Below are 11,059 nucleotides of genomic sequence, written 5' to 3' on the forward strand. Positions count from 1 at the left end.
ATATTTTCCTATTTAATTTTGCTAAAGATTTTAGAAATATTTCAAAAAATTACTATTATTTGGCCTTTATAATAATATTTTGAATGAATTTTTGTTTCCTTTTTTTTGTAAACACAAGTAACTTATATAGAGTGGGATTAATATATGTATTTAAAGCTTTATTGAATTAAGTTATATTGATAAAATATACCAACTCTTCAAAGAAAGATTTTTGCTTATTTAATTCCTTCTATGTCAAATTACTTATATTTATTAGTCTTAGTGTTAAATGTTCAAACTTTCAAAAATTTACCCAGGTTTTAGTATCTTGAGATTTTATTTTTAAAACCATATTTAAAATATTCATACTTTTCATAATTAACAACAAATGTTTCGTTTAGTGCCCCTCATTTTTCTTAATAAAGATATATTCCTATAACAATATTTTAAGTAGATGCTTCTCATAAATAAACCATTTATTTCCATGATAATTATCTATTTCTTTAACTGAAGATTTCCTTGTGCTAAATATTTGATAAGTCATGGACTATATAAGTGGTTGAAAATTCAGGTGGTGCTACATAGTGAATTTTTTTTTCTTTTCCCAAATGAAGGATACTTTTGTCTTTCTAGCACTGTTCATGGTTATCCATGGGATATTGGTCTTTTGCTAAAGTGAGTTCTTGAGTGAGTGTTTTCTCAGTGTTTCCCTTCCTACATGCCTTTTTTGAGCTAATAATGAACCATTGTACTGTTTTGGGTTATCTTTCCCTAAATGTGTTTACTACCTCAAAATAAACTTAACCTTCTAATGTCCAAAGTTTTTAATGTTATCTAAGAAGATAATAAACTCACTGACCAGTTTTCCAGGTTTCTTTTTAAATAATAAAAATTTTCTCATGAAACCAGCAGAAACTTCCTCATCTACCTTACCCTTTACATTTTCTCCCCTACATCTAATTTCCCTCCAACACAAAGTACTGTTACTGGGTTTTTTGTTTGTTTGTGTGTTTTTCGTTTTCAAATCTCACCTCTGGTAGTTACATCCTACTTTACCTTGCTGACACCTCTCACTATTTTCTCTGCTTGTATATAACACCTACTCTAGAACTCGGCTCTTTATGTTTTATGTTGTTTTTTGAGTGTATATTTGTATGTTCCATATTGTGTCTTCCTTATATATATGTGCATCCCACCTTTATACTATCTGATATGTACTTACCACTTAATTCATTTAATTGCCACTTATGAAATATTTTTGAATCCATACTATTTGCCAAACATTGCCTCAGGCATTTAGGATATAGTAGTGAATAAAAAGACCCCATTTACTTCATGAGCCCCTCCTTCTGAATCTCCTTTTCTCATCATTCATCATCTATTTGATAACTAATATTGGTAGTCCCTAAGACAATATTTTTCTTCTAGATGTGATAAGTAATGTTATGATTTTGTTCAGTATCCAATTTAAAATATAAAATATACACAGATGATTTCCAAAATTGTATTTCTAGCCCTGATATTCAGAATCTTATATTCAACTTCCCAGCATGGCAAAAGCCCAATTTAGACACCCCCCCCCCAATATAAATCTGTTTTTGTGTCTTCCTCAAATCAGTAAAAGTTAAGTTCATTATTTCAGTAGGTCAAACCAATCACCTGAGAGCCATCCTTGAGAAAAAGAATAGAGACAGATCGGAAGATCTCCCAGTAAAAGCCAAAGTCTTTATTGTGACCTGTGTGAATGAGTAGACCATTGATCCTCTAACCTCATTTCTTACAACTTTTTCCTCATTCATTCAACTCCAGTCATATTGGTTCTTTCTCTTATACAGCAGCATCAAGCATGGCCTGACCTTAGATCCTTTTTGCTTGCTATTTCTTCTACCTGGAACGCCTTTCACCTTCCACACCCCAGATTACTCATACCTTCACTTCTTTGATATTTCTGCTAAAATATTCTGCCTTTAGAGACAGTGTGGTAGGAAGAATTCTAAAGATAACACTTCTAAGATCCACATCCCTGGTTATTCAAACAAACGCTAATCTACATTGTGTATTTGTAGGCCAATTGCCCCTAAAATATTCATCCAAAGGAAGATCTAAAAGAGTAAATAGAGCAAAGATGGCAACAGCATTGATCAAAGGGTTTCATTGGAAAGAGCTATACTATGATTTCACTGGTCCTCTAGAAGATGTAGGTGCTTCCCTTTATTTCAAGTTGAGAGACAGATTTCAACAGAACTACTGTTCTGTATGTGTTTCCAGACAAGTGGGAAATGGCCTGAATTTCACCAGGAAAGCCTACAAGTCAGAGATAGCCGTAAGCTGCTTACTTGTTTGGTGTCGAAGCAAAGGAAAGTTACTGCTGTTTTGGAATTGTATTTCTGGACAGAAAGTGCAAAGATATTTACTGTGGACAATATTTGAGTCGTATGAGTGAGAAACAATGTAAATTCTTCCCATGAGAGCTGTTTTGAATACTGAGTAAACCCTGACAGAAAAATGGATCACCAGATATGTAGACAGTAAGAGGTGGGGGACAACCAAACGATAATATTACAAATTACATGAAAATATCACATATCACACTGGGGACCCAGGGAATCCTCCCTGAAAAAAGGATCTAGAAGAAATATAGATTTAAAAACCTAATAGGCCTATAAGGCATAATACCTTCCTAATAAGTCATCAGTTTGGTAAGAACCCCTTTGCCCAAACTTATGTATCCTTCATCCATTCACTCCAAAACTGGAGGTCATCATAAAGAAGATGGGAAAAGGGAGTTAGAAGAAAAGTGGAGTATTAAGGAAATATCATATTCCCTGTACTTGACTTTGCATCTGCAAAATCCCCAGCTAGGGAAAGGAAGAATCATTTTGTAGTTGTGACCATTACATGAAATTAGACATTTTGAAATGCCAATTACCCATATTTGTTTCAGTCTGTTAATAATATAGTGGTTATTAAATAGTAACCTTAAAGGGACAATGCATTTTTTTTGTTACCTGAAGCTGAGATGAAGAAATTATGGGACCACCTAAGTTTTCCAGAGGAGTTCTTCAGAGAAAACCCACCAATGAACAACTATGCATCAGAGAGAAAACAAAACAAAACAAAAAACAAACAAACAAAAAAAAAACGTGGATTCAGATCATATCCTATAAGCACTAACTTGTTCAAGATGTATGTGTATGTGCATTAGGTAATCAATGTGCTAGTTAAAATAAAATGTATGTGTACCTGTGCTTATACTTATGTTGTATGATGCTCAAAAAGATGGGTGGACTGGTCATATAGATCATGAGTAACTCATGTTGGTTAAATATAAGTGAATGAGCACCCCAAGATGACTAGTGTGGACTAAATTAAAAATGTATAAACTAGGAAATAAATGTTAACAAGACCAATATTTAAGGGATAGGTAAAAGGATAACAAATGAAGACTGAAAAAATTGAATGAATAAATAGGAGATAATGTGGTAAATGTCTTAAGAGTTAAATATTATCTTCTACAAGGTCAACGGTGATTATTTTCAACACACTGCAAAGTAGCTTTAAATCCTAGAATCCTGTTATTGATTGCTAAAAAAAATCTGTTATAAAAACATAATTAATTGAATAACACTGTGAAACAAAATATCACTTTTTTAGGTCATCTTTGATAGTTTTATGATAAAAATTTTAGTTTAAGTGTTGAAAGTATTTTAAGAATAACAATTTTATAAGAGATAAATTACAAAGGCTTTACTTAAATTTACTTTAAAATCCCAAATATCAGTAAAATAGACAGTGGAAGACAAATGCCTTATGGTCTCATTTGTATATGGCATCTAAGGAAAAAAAAAGACAACAGCAACAAAACAAAACAAAACAAACTTATAGCTACAGAAAACAGATTGGTGGTTCCCAGAGGTGAGAGATTGGCAGGGGGTGGGGCATGTGAAAAATGAGTAAAATTGGTCAAAAGGTAAAAACTTCCAGTTATAAGATAAACAAAATCTGGGGATGTAATGTACAGCATGTTGACTCTGATTAACAGTACTGTATTATATATTTGTAAGCTGCTAAGATAGTAGATCTTAAAAGTTCTCATCATAAGAAAAAATTTGTAACAATGTGAGGTGATGGGTTAACTAAACTTACTGTGGTAATCATTTTGCAATACATTCATATATCAAGTCACTATGTTGTATACCTTGGACTAAAACAATGTTTTAAGTCAATTACATGTATCTCAATAAAACTGGGGGGGGGGAGTAAATGAGTCAACCTCAGTCATTGTAAATGTAGTTCCCATCCTTGTCAATGTATAAATGTGGTGATTTTCTGCTTTTTAACTTAATTGTTTTTGTACAATATTCTTTCTACATTGATTTAATCCACGTATCTATCTATCTATTTTAAGATTTTATTTATTTATTTGAGACAGAGAGAGAAAGCACAAGCATGAGGAGGGTCAGAGGGAGAAGCAGACTCAGAGGTCAGAGGGAAAAGCCCACCAAGCAGGGAGCCTGATGCACGCTTGATCACCCTGAGATCATGATCTGAGCTGAAGGCAGGCACTTAACAGACTGAGCCACTCAGGTGCCCTGCATATTTATTATTTTTAACATCACTGAAAATATGTATATCCCAAACATTACATCAATTACAGATTGAGCTCTGAGTTATCTCTACTTAGAAAACTATCATAACATTTTGTGAGAATAGTAATATTCAAGAGAGGAGAGCTTTGTAAAAACAATGATCTAAGAAGTAACTTTAATAAAGTCAAGGGATGTCAAAGTCCTTAAGTTCACCACATGTAGAATCATACCGAACAACCTGAATCCACTCTTAATTTTTACACAAATGTATATTATTTACAAATTTGTAATAAGGTAATTTTAAGCAATATTCAGACTCTCAGGGTTGTTTTTGAGTATTCTGTTTTATCAAATTCCTAATATCATATTTCAATTTATAAATTTAAATTGCCCCTTATTTTTTCTCTCTCATCTTGTGTAGATAAACTAGCAGATTTGATCATATTTGATGACAATGAGAGCATTCCATGTATAGATCCTCTACACAGACACACACACAGACACACTCCTAATTGCTATACTTAGGGGTCACATTACAATTCAGACACAACAATATAGATGCATTCAGAATAGTGAAGAAAAAAATATAGTTATTTTTACAATCCATGTATACTAATCCCATCATCGTTGTAATTTTTGGGTGTATTTTCAAGATTATGTTTTCTCTAAATTATGGACCATATTTTTACACTTCTTGGCATGCTTGGTCAATTTTAATTGGATTTGAACATTGTGAATTTTAAATTATTGGATGCTGGATTTTGTGGTATTTCTCTACAGTGTTCTATTTTATTCTGGCATGAAATTAAATAACCTGGCATCACCTTGATTCTTTTAAGGATAGCTTTTAATCTTTGAATGGCAGGCACAGAACAGACCTTTATTCTGGAATTAATTTAGCCCTAACACCAATGTGTATCCTATTCACTATATAGATATATAATCCTTTGTTTATCCATTCACCAGCTGAAAGATATTTGGGTTGTCACCAGTTTTGTAATTATAGATAAAATTGCTATAGATATCTGCCTATGTGTTTTATGTGAGTATAAATAAAATGGGATCATTTATAATAATTCACAAATATACTAATTTTGCATGATTTTCTACAAAATCTTGGGATTTATTGGATTAAGTCTTAATTGCAGTTCTCACAGGTCTTTATCATTGAGAACCTGGGAGGAAGGTGGATATACTGGGTTTGTGGGAAATACTCACTTGTATGTCGTTTTCACATTGAGAATGTGAGAAGGTAAAGGACTTAAGTATACTCTGACAAATTTCTTACCACATAGGTGAAGTGGTACAATATTATTTGAAGGTAGACAGTTTTAAGTTAATGATGTATACTGTAAATCCTAGAGCGACCAGCAAAAAACAAAATATAGTTCATAAAATACATTAGTTTTCTGTTATGAATGTAGCAGATTACCATAAAAATTTAGTAGCTTAAGCAACACAAATTTATTATTCTATAGTTCTGTAGGTCAAAAGTCCACACTAAAATCAGGGTGTTCGAAGGGATACATTCCTTACAGGAAGCTCTAGGAGAGAATCCATTTCTTTTCTTTTTTTTTTTTTTTTTAAGATTTTATTTATTTATTTGTGAGAGAGAGACAGAGAAAGAACATGAGCAGGGGAAGAGTAGAGGGAAAAGCAGACTCTCTGCTAAGCAAGGAGCCTGATGTGGAACTCGATCCCAGGACCCTGGGATCATGAGCACTCTGAGCTGAAGGCAGATGCTTAACCAAATGAGCCACCCAGGCACCCTAAGAGGATCCAGTTCTATAAGCAGTAGGGTTGTTGTCAAAATTCAATTCCTTGGGGCACCTGAGTGACTGAGTCAGTTAAGTATCTCACTCTTGATTTCAGCTCAGGTAATGACCTCAGGGTTGTGGGATCTGCTGCAAGGCCAGCTCTGCACTCAGTGCAGAGTCTGCTGGAGACTCTTTCTCTGCCCCTACCCCCAGCCCATACTCCCTGCTTCCTCTTTTTTTTTTTTTAATTCTTTTTTTTTATTAATTTTATTTTATTATATTATGTTAATCACCATACAGTACATCCCCTGATTCTGATGTAAAGTTTGATGCTTCATTAGTTGCGTATAACACCCAGTGCACCATGCAATACGTGCCCTCCTTACTACCCATCACCAGTCTATCCCCTCCCCCCACCCCCTCCCCTCTGAAGTCTTCAGTTTGTTTCTCATAGTCCATAGTCTCTCATGTTTCATTCCCCCTTCTGATTACCCCCCTTTTCTTTATCCCTTTCTTCCCCTACCGATCCTCCTAGTTCTTATGTTCCATAGATGAGAGAAATCATATGATAATTGTCTTTCTCTGCTTGACTTATTTCACTTAGCATTATCTCCTCCAGTGCCGTCCCTGCTTCCTCTTTAAATAAATAAATAATGTATTTAAAAAGTTCAATTCCTTGCAGTAATAGGACTGAGTATTCTGATCCTTCTTGGCTAGTCCCAGATGCTAGACATCACCCACATTCCTAGGATTATGGTCTCCTTCCCCCTTCAAAGCCATGTTTTTTTCTGTCTCATTTCTGCCTATTCGCTGGGAAAAGTTCCTCAGTCTTAAGGTTTTATGTAATTAAATTTGGTTTATCCAGATAATCCACAATAATCTCCCAATTTTAAAGTCAACTGATTAACAAATTTAATTCCATCTGCGAACTTAAGTCCCTTTAATGATGTAATATCACAAAGGTCCAGGGATTAGAATGTGGACATCTTTGAGGAGCTATTATTTTGCCTACGGCATGAACTAATAGTGGAGACTAAATGGGAATAATAAAAATATAAAAGCAAAATATTTAAGCTAAAAAAGAACCAGAAAGGAGAAACAATAAGAACAAATAATAAAGAGGACAAATAAAATAACACCAACATGAAGGGTTTTTTTAAAGATTTATTTATTTGTTTATTTTAGAGAGAAAGCTAGCAAGCATGCACAAGTGGGGGGAGGGGCAGAGAGAAAATCCACAAGCAGACTCTCCAATGAGTGCAGAGCCTCAGAGCTCAATCACAGGACCCTGAGATAAGAGCTGAAAACAAGAGTTGGTTGCTCAACCAATTGAGCCACCCAGGCCCCCAACATGAACATGAAGTTTTAAACACAACCATATCAATATAATATTAAATGCATGTGGTCTGTAACACTTTAATCAAAAGGCAGAGATTTTCAGGCTTGGAAAAAATGCGAGACTCAATGCTATGCTCTAAGAAACTCTAAGTATAGGGGTGCCTGGGTGGCACAGACAGTTGAGTGTCAAACTATTGGTTTCAGCTCAGGTCCTGATTTCAGGGTCCTGACACTGTGCCCCACATGGGGCTCTGAGGTCAGCATGGAGTCTGCTTGAGATTCTCTCTCCCTCTCCCTCTGCCCCTCCCACTTGTGCGCTCTCTCTCTCTCTCTCTAAAATAAATAAATAAGGGACGCCTGGGTGGCTCAGTCAGTTAAATGTCTGCCTTCAGCTCAGGTCATGATCCTGGAGTCCTGGGATAAAGCCCCACATCAGGCTTCTTGCTCAGTGGGAGTCGTCTTCTCCCTCTCCCTCTGCCCCTCCCCTCACTCTTGTACTTTCTCTCTCTTGCTCTGTCTCTCTCTCCCAAATAATTAAATTAAAAATAAATAAATAACTCTTTTAAAAAAAGAAACTCTTGGTATAAAAATACAAATTATTTAAAAGTATAATAATAGGAATTCTAGTTATAAAAAAGTTGGAGTGGCTATATTTATGCAAGACAAAGTAGACTTCAGAAATTGGGTGAAAGCTGTAAGTTTTTATTGTGGTGAAAGAAGTGAACTCTCTACCTAGATCTAGAGTTTTCTTTTTTTTTTTTTCATGTTACATTGATCTTGATGCGTAAGTCAGGAATATTACATATATACATAATAAATGCAATAAATAATAATGCATATATGTATTATATTTGGATTATGTATATATATATTATAGTGACTCTATGATAGTGTTATCCAAGAACTCTCAAACTCATCAAATAGTATGTATTGTTCTAAAAGTTCGAGACAAGACAGAAAACAACTTTTCCCAATGGATTTTTTTATGCTTGTAGCATCAACTAAATTGAAACATATTGAATGTATATATTTAATTTAGAATATTAAAATAATTTTATGTCTAGTCTTTTTCTGTTACTTATGATTCTGATGACCCTGGTAACACTGTTTTGTGTATAAATACATTATTCAAATAGCATAAACTCACTGTATTTTTGATCTTCAAGGTAACATAGAGATCATGTTTGAAAAATCCCCACATTATCTAGATGTGGACCTTAAAATCTCGATAAAATAACTTAATCAAGCAAGGTAGTGCCAGGACCCAGGCCAGTGACCTGAATAACAATCAGATACCGCAACATTCTGGGTTTAAAACATTATTACACTTCATCAAATTTATCATTCTCCAGACATGCACTCTGTAAGAATTTCATTTCTTTTTAACATAAAAGGTAAACTCTTAGTCCTATTGTGTTTAAAATTTATTAAATATCTGTGCATGTTATATATTCAGAAATATTATTTTATGTTGATGTCTGTGTTGTAGAGTAAGTTCCCATAGGAGAGCTACAAAAAATATTGAGAGGTTAAGGCTACTTTTCTTTCACTATTGAAAAAATAAGAACAATGAAGGTTTTGGAATTGACAAGGATGTTGACATAGCACATCATAAAAGCTGGGCAGGGGTAATTTAGAATGTATATTTTACAAACTCTTAACTATAGAGAACACACAAATGGTTACCAGAGGGGAGATGCATGGGGCTATGGGTGAAATAGGTGAAGGAGATTAAGAGGACACTTACCATGATGAGCACTGAAAACGTATAGGATTGTTTAATCACTATATTGTACACGTGAACTTAATACTGTATCTTAACTATACCGGAATTAAAATAAAATTAAAAAATTAAACTCAAAAATAAAAGAAAATTTATATTTTAAAGATTGATGATTGGTAAAGGAAACTCAACCAATTGGGAAGACGTGATATAAAGAATCCCCAAAAATCTCTTATATGGGCTATTCCAATTACTCTCTACTGGTCTCCCAATTTCCACACTTGCTCCTGTATAATTCACATGGCAGAGAGTGTTTCCTTTTAAAACAAAAATCAGATGGTATCACTCCTTGCTTTTAACATTTCAGTCATTCTTAGTGTACTGAAAGAGACAGTCCAAGAGTATGTTTGCTGGAATCTAATGCTCTATTATCTCTCCACTGATTCTTCACCACCTGTCTCTAAACAGGAGACGTGAGATGGTGAATCCCTAGTTGCTGGCCTTCTGCTCACTTTTTCTGGACATTTTCTTATATTTCATCTACCTCTGCATCCCCAACACTGAGAATGAGCCTTCAGGCTATGGTTGAATCCCTTTTATCTGCACAGCTGTTACACCCACTTATTTTTCCCCAGTGCCCTTTCCCCACTTTCCCCTAGGTATATAAGTAGACATTCACCTGGAAATCGGATGTCATCTCTCCTTCTTGCAGACACTTGTAGACTTTATGAGGGTTCTCAATGAGACCTTCATGCTAAGCATTGGGGAAACAAACCAGTTGAGTCCTCTATTCCCAATAAGTAGGTGAAGGCTGAAGACAGCCTCTCTTAACTAACTTAATGTTCACCAAAGGGTGATAGCTCTTCTTTCTGTTTCTCATATTTTTTTATTCATAAAGGCAGAATAACACCATGGGTTTCTCCATTGTTCCAGAAAATGAGATGGGAGGGATGGTGTGATCCGAAGGCATACTGGGAATATCACACCAAGAATGCCATTCCTTTAAATAGTTTTGCAGTGTTAGTATATTTGTTTTCTACAGATTGTCTTTCTTCATGTAATCCCAGAGGATTTGACAATTTCTGGTAGTAGGAACAGGTTCAACCAATTTCTCAAGCCTTGCGGCTTTAAAGGTAAACTCCATGAGAATAAGGGCCTTATCTATAATTTCAATCCTATATTCCCAGAACCAAGAATAAGAAAGTAAATAGGAAATGAGAAATTCATGTGTTCTCTTGGTTTATTTGTTTGAGTGGGAGAATTCTGTTTGATTCTACAATTTTAAAAAGAAAAATGCAAGCAATGAAAAAAATCACTGAATTTCTTTCTCTATGCTTTTATGAAAGCGCCACAAATATCTCTTTTACCTTTGTACACTCATTGCCCAGCATGGTGATGCATGGATAGAAAGCACAATATGTTCTGAAACATTAATAAAATAAATTCCAAAAAGGTGGTTGAAGTTAGAATTTCTTAAGTCCAAAAATGCCCTAGTTGGTACTTATTTAATTTTAATACGAAATATCCTAAAAATACTAAATAGGATTTAAAAATTAAGTCCTACATTTGTTTATCTTTATTTTCAATTATTTGTACACCTTGGAGTATAAAAAGTAAATAAAAAGTATTTACCAAAATAGATAATGTACCAGAATAGAAGATAAAACTAACTG

The 11,059-nt window shown here is 34.3% G+C and overlaps 1 protein-coding gene across 1 annotated transcript in view; it reads left to right on the plus strand.

The window, feature by feature from the left end:
• The window catches only part of SPOCK3 (SPARC (osteonectin), cwcv and kazal like domains proteoglycan 3), a 312,967-nt gene that overhangs the window by 282,832 nt on the left and 19,076 nt on the right, over positions 1-11,059 (plus strand). The gene's annotated exons all lie outside the window — the stretch shown is intronic.

The sequence above is a fragment of the Ailuropoda melanoleuca genome, chromosome 5 (genome assembly GCF_002007445.2).
Source record: "Ailuropoda melanoleuca isolate Jingjing chromosome 5, ASM200744v2, whole genome shotgun sequence".
Lineage (NCBI taxonomy): Eukaryota > Metazoa > Chordata > Mammalia > Carnivora > Ursidae > Ailuropoda > Ailuropoda melanoleuca.